The following is a 13,830-nucleotide window of genomic DNA, read 5'->3' as shown; positions in this document are numbered from 1 at the left end:
CCAATGATTTCTTGGCTGGCCTCCCATTTTTCACCTTTCATAAACTTCAGCTCAGTCAAAACTCTGCAGCTCATATCCTATCCTGCACCAATTCCCACACAGCCACCTTGTTGATGTACATTGACTCCTGATCTCCTAAAGCTCCTCCCAAAACTTTCCATTCTTCTGACTCTGGACTTTTCTGCATTTCCCATCCCTTCACCCCACCATTGTTGGTGGTTCCTTCAGCCAGCTAGATCCCATGCTCTAGAATTCCTCCCGGAGTCTCTCCTCCCTCTCCTTTATGACCCTCCATAAAACCCATCTATTTGACAAAGCTTTCAGTCATCTCTCTTAATATCTCCTTCTTTGTTTGATTACACTTCTGTGAAACACCTTTGGAACTTTTTATAAAATAAAGACAGTATATAAATGTATGTTGTTATATTACACTTTTATGCAAAAAGATCTATTTCATTTTAATGCAGTCATCTCAAAATGTCCAGCCAGCATGAGGAACTCTCCATACCTTGAGTATTTTACTGAAGGGAGCTATTTCTTTTCTTTCTTCACTGGTTCCTTTTGTAATAGGTTTTAGTGGGAAGGATTTGGAAGATATGTAAAAAGAAATGCCTCCTGGACTAGAGAAAATAATAAATGTTCGAATGTTTATCAAATTATCATATTCAGCCCGAAATCCCATTTTTCTGGCTCATATGCACTGTTTCTAGATATGGTTAATGATTATTTGAACTCATTGGGATGTATATTTTCTCTGCTGTGTTTCATTCACATGTAGAATGGTATCTTCATACAGTTCTCTCAGCTACGGTTATGCATATTCACCCATACATACGCAGACCAGCTGGCCACTCAGTAACATGCATATAAAGTTGTTGTAAACTCCAACTGAAAAGGTAAATGAAATTGGTGGAAGAAGATTGAAGGTTTTCACAATCACTTGCTAGCTGTGGCTTAGTCGGTAGCACTCGCACTTCTCCCACTCAGGTGACTTGAGCGCAAAATTCTAGGCTGACAGTCCAATGCAATTGTGAGGGAATGCTGCACTGTTGGAGGTGCCATCTTTCAGCTGAGTCAATAAACCGAGGCCTTGTCTGCCCTCTAAAATGGATGTAAAAGATCCCTTGGCACTATTTAGAAAAAGAGCAGTGGGATTATCCCTGCGTCCTGGCCAGTATGTATCCCCCAATTAACATCGCAAGAACAGATTATCTGGTCATTACCACATTACTGTTTGTGGGAACTTGCTGTGCATAAATTGGCTGCCGCATTTCCTGCATTACAACAATAACTACTGTCAGGCAAACGCCCCACCTGCCAAGACTGAGGCACACATTATTTTGCCACATGAACATTAAACTTAAAATTGCAAGCCCCTGACTGGAAAGAGATTTACATAGTACCAGACAGTGTTGAAACAAAGGACCCAGCCCCTGCCCCAATACACTGAAGAGACCGGGTCAAACCTGTCGGTCACATGACCACCTGCTGGCCAACTAGGGGAGTTCTAAATTGGAAAAACAGCATTTAAATCAGAACGCCATGTGCTCTTGGAACTGAAACAGAGACCTCTCTCCTGCCTGCTCATCTCTCAGGGAACTGAATCTTGTGAAAATATGTGAATCTCAAACAGAAAAGTCTCCTACGTGAACAAGGTTTAAGAATAGTGGGCACCAACGAAAAGCAAGACTACCTACAATCAAGTGAGCTCGATGCACAGTAAACAAGAAACACTTCTGAAATTGCCTTAAAACCCCTCTCTACTATATTTTCCTCTCTTCTTTTCTGTCCCTATTTGCATGTGTATATCACATGTGCATGCTAGCTTGGGCACGTCGTATATCCATAGGCGTTAACTGCATTAGAGTTTAAGTTTTAATAAAATTTCAGCTTTCTTCTTTAAACCTGAGAGAACCTGGTGTGTCAGTTTCTTTGCCTTATAATTGGAAAGCGGTGAACAAGGATTCACAAAGGGGAGCTGAAAACACAGTGTGTTTAAAAATTAAACCCTGTTAAAACAAGACCAGGTAAAAACAGCAAAAGACTCCTGGACACATTTCTCACCTGGTTGTAACAGAAATTTGGGTGCTAGCATCCGGGATTTTACCCACAGACAAACGAGTGAAATTGGAAGTGGGAAACCAAATAGTTCCCAATCAAAAAGAGCAAGTTTTCAGTACAGGTTTTCTTGTGGTTGTGTGTGATTGAATACTAACATGTCTGCAACTGAAGCGAGTAGCTTTCCAAGACAGGGTGCAGTAACTTGGGATAAGTTAAAAGCACAGTCTATGGAGGAGTTGAGGAAATGGCTGAGCAGTATGGGATCACTGTACGTGGCAAGGCTAGGAAGTCTGAACTCCTAAGGCTAGTGGCCAACCATTTTTCCCTTGAATCTGAAGAAGCATAAGCAGTGTTAGAAACAGAATCCGACAGGGTATTGTTATCAAAGATACAATTGGAACAAAGGAAACTTGAATTTGAGGAAAGAGAGAGGGAGAAAGAAAGAGCTTTCCCGATGGAACGTGAAGAAAACCAAAGACAGGAGAGGGAACAGGAGAAAGAGAGAGAGAAAGAATATTCCAGAAAGAATCCAAAGAGAGAGAGCTGAAGCAGCTTGAGTTAGCTAGGGGGCGACAGAGTAACCCTAGTGAAAGCATGGCCGGCCAATATGGAGGATCAGAATTCAGGCTTGGGTACAAGATTGCTAAACCTCGCTCAATTAATTCCAAAATTCAATGAGGAAGATGTGAAAGCGTTTTTCGTGTCTTTTGAGAAACTGGCAAGGCAGCTAAAATGGCCAGCTGAGACCTGGTCTCTTTTAATACAAAGCAAGTTAACTGGAAAAGCCCATGAGGTTTATTCCCTGTTGCCAGATGAGAGTTCATCAAATTATGAACTGACCAAAAATGCTATCCTTGGGGCATATGAATTAGTACCCGAAGCCTACGGCCAAAAGTTTAGAACCCTCAAAAAGCAAGCTAATCAAACCTATCTGGAGTTTGAAAGAAGTAAGCAGCTGGCTTTTGACCAGTGGCTGCGGGCTTTAAAAATACAGCTCAGCTATGAGACTCTCAGAGAAGTAATCCTGTTAGAGGAATTTAAAAACTATCTCCCATTCTCAATAAAAACCCATGTAGAGGAGCAGTGGATTCAGGGTACCTGGCAAGCGGCCGTTCTGGCCGATGAGTTTGCTTTAATTTATAAGTCGGTTTCCCAGGGGAGAACCTTTCTTAATCACCCCCCAAAATCCAAAAAGGACAAAGGGTGGGAAGGTGATATTCGCCCAAGCAGTCCTGGAAGGGAAAGGAAAGCAGGAGACACAGGGGGACCTCCTCCAGCCAAAAAGGAAGGTGCTGTGAGCAAGAGTGATACCCAGAGACTTGTGTGCTTCCATTGTAATAAGGCAGGGTATTTAAAAGCTGACTGCTGGAAACTAAAGGGAAAACCGATAGGGTTAAACAGGGCACACCGCTCAGTGCAGACAGGACCCTGATGGAAAACACAGAACAAGCTGTAGCTTTGACTGCAGTAAAGGTGCAACCCAGGAAGCTTACTATGGCCAGTGCAGGAAAAGTTAATAGAATTGCTGAAGATTATCAGGGTTTTGTATCTGAAGGGAAAATAACCCCACATCCCTCGAGTCGGAAAAGCAAGCCCATAGTGATTCTCAGGGACACAGGGGGCGACCAGATCTCTTTTACTGGGAAAAGTTCTAATCTTTCCCCCAGAGAGTGCAGTGAACACCAAAATGGTGGTGAATGGTATTGGAGGGCAGTGTATGCCTGTACCTGTACACCGGGTGCACCTGGAGTGTGACCTAGTTTCAGGACCGGTGTCTGTCAAGATTGTCCCTAGTTTGCCTGTGGATGGGGTTGACCTGCTCCTAGGTAATGATCTGGCGGAGGTGAAGGTGGTAGCCCCCCTAGTAGTGAAAGAAAGACTGCAGGAGGTCAGAGAGACAGGGCAGTGGCAGGAGACAGTCCCCTGCAGAGTCCCTGAATGTGTATTGGGTTAGGCCATGATCAAACAAGCTCCCCCCAGAGGAGACTGCATTGGCATTGTAGGTAAAGGATCATGAGGTCTGCCTGTCCGAGACTTTCTTTGGAAAGTTAGGAGATCCAGGGAATGAATTCAATGGATTTTCCTTAGCTGAGGCTCAGCGAGCCGACCCAGTATTGTGAGAGTTAGCACATGCTGCCCAGTCTGAAAGTGAAGCAGAGGGAGTCCCTGCTTACTATTATTTAAAGAATGAGGTATTGATGAGGAAATGGAGTTCTCCTCACAGACCTGAGAGCAAGGAGTGGACAGTATGTCACCAGTTAGCGGTGCCACAGAGGTACCGGGGAGAAATATTAAAGGCCCACGAGACTACAGTGGCTGTACATGCTGGTAGACGAAAGACCAAAGCCCACATAAGGCAGCAGTCTGACTGGCCAAAACTCCACAAAGATGTTGTGGAGTACTACAGGAGTTGCCACACGTGCCAGGTTGAGGGGAAACCCCAACCTACAGTGAAACCTACACCCGTAAGTTCTGTACCTGTGTTAGGAGGACCCTCCAGCAGAGAGCTGGTGAGCTGAAAGGGACACCCGCCGAGAACAAAAGGGGACAGGCAGGCACAGGGCTGGCAAATGTTTAGAATGAGAAGGGGAAAAGGTGACCAGGAGGGCAGGTTAAAGGAAGTCCGGGAAGAATCCTGGATGAAAATCCCTAATGTCTGGTCAACCAACCCCGGAAAATATGAAAAGTTAGAATACACATCCTCCGATGTAAATGCAGACTCTAGAAGCACCCCACCAGAGTTGCTAACAGCATTTACAGGAACCTGCAGAGTCAAAGAAAGACCTCTAGGGGCAGAGAAACTGTGAGGGTGATGCCTCACCTAGTCGAAGTGTCACAGGAGAATGGAGTTAAGTCTGCAGGTAGGAAAGTCCCAGAGAACAAAGGGCAGAATAACAAAGACTCCTCCCCCACAGTCAGAGGAAAAGGGAACCACCCATCCCCTGACGCCAAAAGTCTTTGCATGAACCAGGGAGTTCAGGATAGACCCGCCCACCCTACTAACTTTCCTGAGGGATAAAGGGAAAATGAAGCAGCCCAAACAAACAGAACAGACCATTTTTAATGAGCATTATGATTGGTGAATAAATGGAAATGGATGAGCGAAATGCATGGTTTTTCTTTCTGTATCTTATATTTCTCTCAAACTCTGTAATGAAATGCACCATTTTCTTCACATCGCATTTCATTCCCCTGGGTGTGGAGGTGTCAGGCAAACCCCTCCCCCCCTGCACCTACCAAAACTGAGGCACACATTATTTCGCCACATGAACATTAAAACTTAAATTTGCAAGCCCTGACTGGAAGGACATTTGTATAGTACTAGCAGTGTTGGAACAATGGGGACCCAGACGTTGTTTCCCCAATACATAGAAGAAGTGGTCAGACCAGTTTTAGTCACATGACTAACTGGCTGTTGCAGAGAATTTGAACTTCCAACAAAGGATTCATAACACAGACAAAGTCGTGTGCTCATGGAGTAAAGAGCTCGCCTTCAACTGAAGCAAGACGACCTCTCTCCTGCCTGCTTCCATCTCCTTCCCACAGAACTGAATCTTGTGAGAACATGTGAAACTCAAAGAGAGAAAAGTTTCCTATGTGAACAAGGTTTTTTAGAAGACTACTGGGTCCCGATGAAAGCAAGACGACTTACAAAAAGGACAACAGTGAGCATGAAGCATTGTAACGACAGATTGCTTCAAACTGTTCCACCTTATCTTTTCTGTTCCTATCTGCATGTGTATATCGTGTGTGCACGCTAGCGTGGGCACGTCGTATATCCGTAGGCGTGGCCCGTATTAGAGTTTAAGTTTTAATAACATTTCATCTTCTTTCAACCTGGAAAAGGCTGTGTGAATTTGTTTCTTTATCTTATACTTGGAAAACTGTGAACAACGGCACAGTGGCGCAGTGGTTAGCACCACAGCCTCACAACTCCAGGGACCCGGGTTCAATTCTGGGTACTGTCTGTGTGGAGTTTGCAAGTTCTCCCTGTGTCTGCGTGGGTTTCCTCCGGGTGCTCTGGTTTCCTCCCACATGCCAAAGACTTGCAGGTGATAGGTAAATTGGCTGTTATAAATTGCCCCTAGTGTAGGTAGGTGGTAGGGCATATGGGATTAATGTCAGGTTAGTATAAATGGGTGGTTGTTGGTCGGCACAGACTCGGTGGGCCGAAGGGCCTGTTTCAGTGTTGTATCTCAAATTAAAAAAATAAATAAATAAAAAGGGGAGCTCAAAACACAGTGTGTAAAAAAAAAAATTAAACCTTGTTACACGAAGACCAGATAAAGACAGCAAAAGACCCCCAGACACATTTCACACCTGGTCGGAGCAGTGGGGGAAAAGAGTGAGTGTCAGTGTTGGGAAAGACAAAGAGTGTGTCAGTCTGCAGGAGAGAGAGAGAGTCTGTCAGTACTGGGGGAAGAGATTCAGTATGGGGTAGAGAGGGAGAATGAGTATCAGGAGAGAGAGAGAGTCTGTCAGTACTGGGGGAAGAGATTCAGTATGGGGTAGAGAGGGAGAATGAGTATCAGGAGAGAGAGAGAGTCTGTCAGTACTGGGGGAAGAGATTCAGTATGGGGTAGAGAGGGAGAATGAGTATCAGGAGAGAGAGAGAGTCAATGTGGGAGAGAGAGAGAGAGAATGAGTGTCAGTGTGGGGTAAGAGAGAGAGAGTGAGTGTCAGTGTGGGGGAAGAGAGAGAGAGAATGAGTGTTAGTGCAGGGGAAGAGAGAGAGAGTAAGAGTCAGTGTGGGGGAGAGAGAGAGAGAGTAAGTATCAAAGTGGGGGAAGAAAGAGACAGGGAGTGCCAGTGCGGAGAAGAGAGAGAGATTGAGTGTCAGTGTAGGGAAGAGAGAGAGAGATTGAGTGTCAGTGTGGGGAGGAGTGAGAGAGAGTGAGTGTCAGTGCGGGGAAGAGAGAGAGAGTGAGTGTCAGTGTGGGGGAAGAGATAGAATGAATGTCAGTGTGGAGGGAGAGAGAGTGAGTGTGTGTGGGGAAGAGAGAGAGAGAGTGACTGTCAGGGTGGGGAAGGGAGAGAGAGAGAGTGTCAGTGTGGGGAAGAGAGAGATAGAGTGTCAGTGTGGGGAGATAGAGAGAGAGTGAGTGTCAGTGTGGGGTGATAGAGAGAGAGTGAGTGTCAGTGTGGGGGAAGAAAGAGAGAGAATGAGTGTCAGTATGGGGAGAGAGAGAGTGAGTGTCAGTGTGGGGGAAGAAAGAGAGAGAATGAGTGTCAGTGTGGGGAAGAGAGAGAGAGTGAGTGTCAGTGTGGGAGAAGAGAGAGAGTGAGTCAGTGTGGGGGAAGAGAGTGAGTGAGTGTCAGTGTGGGGGAAAAGAGGGAGTGAGTGTCAGGGTGGGGCAAGAAAGAGAATGAGTGTCAGTGTGAGGATGAGAGAGATAGAGTGAGTGTCAGTGTGGGAATAGAGAGAGTGAATGTCAGTGTAGGGAAGAGAGAGAGAGTGTGTGTCAGTGTGGGGAAGAGCGAGAGAGTGAGTGTCAGTGTGGGGAAGAGAGAGAGAGTGAGTGTAAGTGTGGGGGAAGCGATAGAATGAATGTCACAGTGGAGGGAGAGAGAGTGTCAGTGTGAGGGAAGAGATAGAGTGAGTGTCAGAGCGGAGGGAGAAAGAGTGAGTGTCAGTGTGGGGAAGAGAGAGAGAGTGAGTGTCAGTGTGGGGGAAGAGAGAGAGAGAGAGAGTGTCAGGGTGGGGAAGAGACAGAGAGAGTGAGTGTCAGTGTGGGGAAGAGAGAGAGAGAGTGAGTCTCAGTGTGGGGGAGAGAGAGAGAGAGTGTGTCAGTGTGGGGGAGAGAGAGAGAGAGTGTGTCAGTGTGGGGGAAGAGATGGAATGAATGTCAGTGTGGGGAAGAGAGAGACTGAACATGTCAGTGTGGAGGGAGAGAGCGTGAGTGTCAGTGTGGGGAAGAGAGAGAGAGAGTGAGTGTCAGTGTGGGGAAGAGCTAGAGTGAGTGTCAGTGTGGGGAAGAGAGAGAGAGTGTGTCAGTGTGGGGAGAGAGAGAGAGAGTGAGTGTCAGTGTGGGGAGATAGAGAGAGAGTGAGTGTCAGTGTGGGGGAAGAAATCGAGAGAATGAGTGTCAGTGTGGGGAGATAGAGAGAGAGAGTGAGTCAGTGTTGGGGAGAGAGAGACTGAACATGTCAGTGTGGAGGGAGAGAGAGTGAGTGTCAGTGTGGGGAAGAGAGAGAGAGAGTGAGTCAGTGTTGGGGAGAGAGAGACTGAACATGTCAGTGTGGAGGGAGAGAGAGTGAGTGTCAGTGTGGGGAGATAGAGAGAGAGTGAGTGTCAGTGTGGGGAAGAGAGCGTGAGTGTCAGTGTGGGGAAGAGAGAGAGAGAGTGTCAGTGTGGGGAGAGAGAGAGAGAGTGAGTGTCAGTGTGGGGAGATAGAGAGAGAGTGAGTGTCAGTGTGGGGGAAGAAATCGAGAGAATGAGTGTCAGTGTGGGGAGATAGAGAGAGAACATGTCAGTGTGAAGGGAGAGAGCGTGAGTGTCAGTGTGGGGAAGAGAGGGAGAGAGTGTCAGTGTGGGGAGAGAGAGAGAGAGTGAGTGTCAGTGTGGGGAAGAGATAGAGTGAGTGTCAGTGTGGGGAAGAGAGAGATAGAGTGTCAGTGTGGGGAGAGAGAGAGAGAGTGAGTGTCAGTGTGGGGGAAGAAATCGAGAGAATGAGTGTCAGTGTGGGGGAAGAAAGAGAGAGAATGAGTGTCAGTGTGGGGAAGAGAGAGAGAGTGAGTGTCAGTGTGGGAGAAGAGAGAGAGTGAGTCAGTGTGGGGGAAGAGAGTGAGTGAGTGTCAGTGTGGGGGAAAAGAGGGAGTGAGTGTCAGGGTGGGGGAAGAGAGAGAGTGAGTGTCAGTGTGAGGATGAGAGAGATAGAGTGTGTGTCAGTGTGGGGAAGAGCGAGAGAGTGAGTGTCAGTGTGGGGAAGAGAGAGAGAGTGAGTGTAAGTGTGGGGGAAGCGATAGAATGAATGTCAGAGTGGAGGGAGAGAGAGTGTCAGTGTGAGGGAAGAGATAGAGTGAGTGTCAGAGCGGAGGGAGAAAGAGTGAGTGTCAGTGTGGGGAAGAGAGAGAGAGTGAGTGTCAGTGTGGGGGAAGAGAGAGAGAGAGAGAGTGTCAGTGTGGGGAAGAGAGAGAGAGAGTGAGTGTCTGTGTGGGGAAGAGAGAGAGAGAGTGAGTGTCAGTGTGGGGAAGAGATAGAGTGAGTGTCAGTGTGGGGAAGAGAGAGAGAGAGTGAGTGTCTGTGTGGGGAAGAGAGAGAGAGAGTGAGTGTCAGTGTGGGGAAGAGAGCGTGAGTGTCAGTGTGGGGAAGAGAGAGAGAGAGTGTCAGTGTGGGGAGAGAGAGTGAGAGTGAGTGTCAGTGTGGGGAGATAGAGAGAGAGTGAGTGTCAGTGTGGGGAAGAGATAGAGTGAGTGTCAGTGTGGGGAAGAGAGAGAGAGAATATGTCAGTGTGGAGGGAGAAAGAGTGAGTGTCAGTGTGGGGAAGAGAGAGAGAGAACATGTCAGTGTGGAGGGAGAGAGCGTGAGTGTCAGTGTGCGGAAGAGAGAGTGAGTGTCAGTGTGCGGAAGAGAGAGAGAGAGTGAGTGGCAGGGTGGGGAAGAGAGAGAGAGAGTGAGTGTCAGTGTGGGGGAAGAAAGCGAGAGAATGAGTGTCAGTGTGGGGAGATAGAGAGAGAGTGAGTGTCAGTGTGGGGAAGAGAGAGAGAGAGTGAGTGGCAGGGTGGGGAAGAGAGAGAGAGAGTGAGTGTCAGTGTGGGAGAGAGAGAGAGTGTCAGTGTGGGGAAGAGAGATAGATTGACTGTCAGTGTGGAGGGAGAGAGAGTGAGTGTCAGTGTGGGGGAAGAGAGAGAGCGAGTGTCAGTGTGAGGGAAGAAAGCGAGAGAGTGAGTGACAGTGAGGGGAAGAGAGAGAGAGAGTGAGTGTCAGTGTGAGGGAAGAAAGAGAGAGAGTGTCAGTGTGGGGAGAGAGAGAGGGAGTGAGTGTCAGTGTCGGGAGATAGAAAGAGAGTGAGTGTCAGTGTGGGGGAAGATAGAGAGAGAATGAGTGTCAGTGTGGGGAGATAGAGAGAGAGTGAGTGTCAGTGTGGGGGAAGAAAGAGAGAGAATGAGTGTCAGTGTGGGGAAGAGAGAGAGTCAGTGTGGGGAGAGAGAGAGAGAGAGTGAGTGTCAGTGTGGGGGAAGAGAGAGAGTCAGTGTGGGGAGAGAGAGAGAGAGTGAGTGTCAGTGCGGGTAACAGAGAAAGAGAGTGTGTGTCAGTGTGGGGAAGAGTACATGAGTGTCAGTGTGGGGAAAGAGAGAGAGAGAGATCGTGAGTGTCAGCGTGGGAAAGAGAGAGAGAGAGTGAGTGTCACTGTGTGGGGGGAGAGAGAGAGAGTGAGTGTCAGTGTGAGGGAAGAAAGAGAGAGAGTGAGTGTCAGTGTGGGAAGAGAGAGAGTGAGCGTCAGTGTGCGGAAGAGAGAGACTGAACATGTCAGTGTGGAGGGAGAGAGCGTGAGTGTCAGTGTGGGGAAGAGAGAGAGAGAGTGTCAGTGTGGGGAGATAGAGAGAGAGTGAGTGTCAGTGTGGGGAAGAGATAGAATGAGTGTCAGTGTGGGGAAGAGAGCGTGAGTGTCAGTGTGGGGAAGAGAGAGAGAGAGTGTCAGTGTGGGGAGAGAGAGAGAGAGAGTGTCAGTGTGGGGAGAGAGAGAGAGAGAGTGAGTGTCAGTGTGGGGAAGTGAGAGAGAGAGTGTCAGTGTGGGGAGAGAGAGAGAGAGAGTGTCAGTGTGGGGAGAGAGAGAGAGAGAGTGAGTGTCAGTGTGGGGAGATAGAGAGAGAACATGTCAGTGTGGAGGGAAAAAGAGTGAGTGTCAGTGTGGGGAAGAGAGAGAGAGAGTGAGTGTCAGTGTGGGGAGATAGAGAGAGAGTGAGTGTCAGTGTGGGGAAGAGATAGAGTGAGTGTCAGTGTGGGGAAGAGAGAGAGAGAACATGTCAGTGTGGAGGGAGAAAGAGTGAGTGTCAGTGTGGGGAAGAGAGAGAGAGAGTGAGTGGCAGGGTGGGGAAGAGAGAGAGAGAGTGAGTGTCAGTGTGGGGGAAGAAAGCGAGAGAATGAGTGTCAGTGTGGGGAGATAGAGAGAGAGTGAGTGTCAGTGTGGGGAAGAGAGAGAGAGAGTGAGTGTCAGTGTGGGGGAAGAAAGCGAGAGAATGAGTGTCAGTGTGGGGAGATAGAGAGAGAGTGAGTGTCAGTGTGCGGAAGAGAGAGAGAGAGTGAGTGGCAGGGTGGGGAAGAGAGAGAGAGAGTGAGTGTCAGTGTGGGGGAAGAAAGCGAGAGAATGAGTGTCAGTGTGGGGAGATAGAGAGAGAGTGAGTGTCAGTGTGGGGAAGAGAGAGAGAGAGTGAGTGGCAGGGTGGGGAAGAGAGAGAGAGAGTGAGTGTCAGGGTGGGGAAAAGAGAGAGAGAGTGAGTGTCAGTGTGGGGGAAGAAAGCGAGAGAATGAGTGTCAGTGTGGGGAGATAGAGAGAGAGTGAGTGTCAGTGTGGGGAAGAGAGAGAGAGAGTGAGTGGCAGGGTGGGGAAGAGAGAGAGAGAGTGAGTGTCAGTGTGGGGGAAGAAAGCGAGAGAATGAGTGTCAGTGTGGGGAGATAGAGAGAGAGTGAGTGTCAGTGTGGGGAAGAGAGAGAGAGAGTGAGTGGCAGGGTGGGGAAGAGAGAGAGAGAGTGAGTGTCAGTGTGGGAGAGAGAGAGAGTGTCAGTGTGGGGAAGAGAGATAGATTGACTGTCAGTGTGGAGGGAGAGAGAGTGAGTGTCAGTGTGGGGGAAGAGAGAGAGCGAGTGTCAGTGTGAGGGAAGAAAGAGAGAGAGTGTCAGTGTGGGGAGAGAGAGAGGGAGTGAGTGTCTGTGTCGGGAGATAGAGAGAGAGTGAGTGTCAGTGTGGGGGAAGAAAGAGAGAGAATGAGTGTCAGTGTGGGGAAGAGAGAGAGAGTGAGTGTCAGTGTGGGGGAAGAGAGAGAGTCAGTGTGGGGAGAGAGAGAGAGAGAGTGAGTGTCAGTGTGGGTAACAGAGAAAGAGAGTGTGTGTCAGTGTGGGGAAGAGTACATGAGTGTCAGTGTGGGGAAAGAGAGAGAGAGAGATCGTGAGTGTCAGTGTGGGAAAGAGAGAGAGAGAGTGAGTGTCAGTGTGGGGAAGAGAGAGACAGAGTGAGTGTCACTGTGTGGGGGGAGAGAGAGAGAGTGAGTGTCAGTGTGAGGGAAGAAAGAGAGAGAGTGAGTGTCAGTGTGGGAAGAGAGAGAGTGAGCGTCAGTGTGCGGAAGAGAGAGAGAGAGTGAGTGTCAGTGTGGGGAAGCAGAGAGAGAGTGAGTGTCAGTGCGGAGAAGAGATAGAGTGAGTGTCAGTGTGGGGAGAGAGAGAGAGAGTGAGTGTCAGTGTGGGGGAAGAGATAGAATGAATGTCAGTGTGGAGGGAGAGAGAGTGAGTGTCAATGTGGGGAAGAGAGAGAGGGAGTGAGTGTCGGTGTGGGGGAAGAGAAAGAATGAATGCCAGTGTGGAGGGAGCGAGAGTGAGTGTCAGTGTGGGGGAAGAGATAGAGTGAGTGTCAGAGTGGAGGGAGAAAGAGTGAGTGTCAGTGTGGGGAAGAGAGAGAGAGAACATGTCAGTGTGGGGAGAGAGAGAGAGAGTGAGTGTCAGTGCGGGAAAGAGATCGAGTGAGTGTCAGTGTGAGGAAGAGAGAGAGAGAGTGAGTGTCAGTGTGGGGAAGAGAGAGAGAGAGTGTCAGTGTGGGGAGAGAGAGAGAATGAGTGTCATTGTGGGGAGATAGAGAGAGAGTGAGTGTCAGTGTGGGGGAAGAAAGAGAGAAAATGAGTGTCAGTGTGGGGAGATAGAGAGAGAGTGAGTGTCAGTGTGGGGGAAGAAAGAGAGAGAATGAGTGTCAGTGTGGGGAAGAGAGAAAGAGTGAATGTCAGTGTGGAGGAAGAGAGAGAGAGTGCGTGTCAGTGTGGGGAAGAGATAGAGTGAGTGTCAGTGTGGGGAAGAGAGAGAGAGAGTGTCAGTGTGGGGAAGAGAGAGAGAGTGAGTGTAAGTGTGGGGGAAGCGATAGAATGAATGTCAGAGTGGAGGGAGAGAGAGTGTCAGTGTGAGGGAAGAGATAGAGTGAGTGTCAGAGCGGAGGGAGAAAGAGTGAGTGTCAGTGTGGGGAAGAGAGAGAGAGTGAGTGTCAGTGTGGGGGAAGAGAGAGAGAGAGAGAGTGTCAGTGTGGGGAAGAGAGAGAGAGAGTGAGTGTCTGTGTGGGGAAGAGAGAGAGAGAGTGAGTGTCAGTGTGGGGAAGAGATAGAGTGAGTGTCAGTGTGGGGAAGAGAGAGAGAGAGTGAGTGTCTGTGTGGGGAAGAGAGAGAGAGAGTGAGTGTCAGTGTGGGGAAGAGAGCGTGAGTGTCAGTGTGGGGAAGAGAGAGAGAGAGTGTCAGTGTGGGGAGAGAGAGTGAGAGTGAGTGTCAGTGTGGGGAGATAGAGAGAGAGTGAGTGTCAGTGTGGGGAAGAGATAGAGTGAGTGTCAGTGTGGGGAAGAGAGAGAGAGAATATGTCAGTGTGGAGGGAGAAAGAGTGAGTGTCAGTGTGGGGAAGAGAGAGAGAGAACATGTCAGTGTGGAGGGAGAGAGCGTGAGTGTCAGTGTGCGGAAGAGAGAGTGAGTGTCAGTGTGCGGAAGAGAGAGAGAGAGTGAGTGGCAGGGTGGGGAAGAGAGAGAGAGAGTGAGTGTCAGTGTGGGGGAAGAAAGCGAGAGAATGAGTGTCAGTGTGGGGAGATA

Source organism: Heterodontus francisci, chromosome 33, assembly GCF_036365525.1.
Source record: "Heterodontus francisci isolate sHetFra1 chromosome 33, sHetFra1.hap1, whole genome shotgun sequence".
Classification (NCBI taxonomy): Eukaryota; Metazoa; Chordata; class Chondrichthyes; order Heterodontiformes; family Heterodontidae; genus Heterodontus; species Heterodontus francisci.
Note: the sequence above shows the minus strand (reverse complement) of the source record.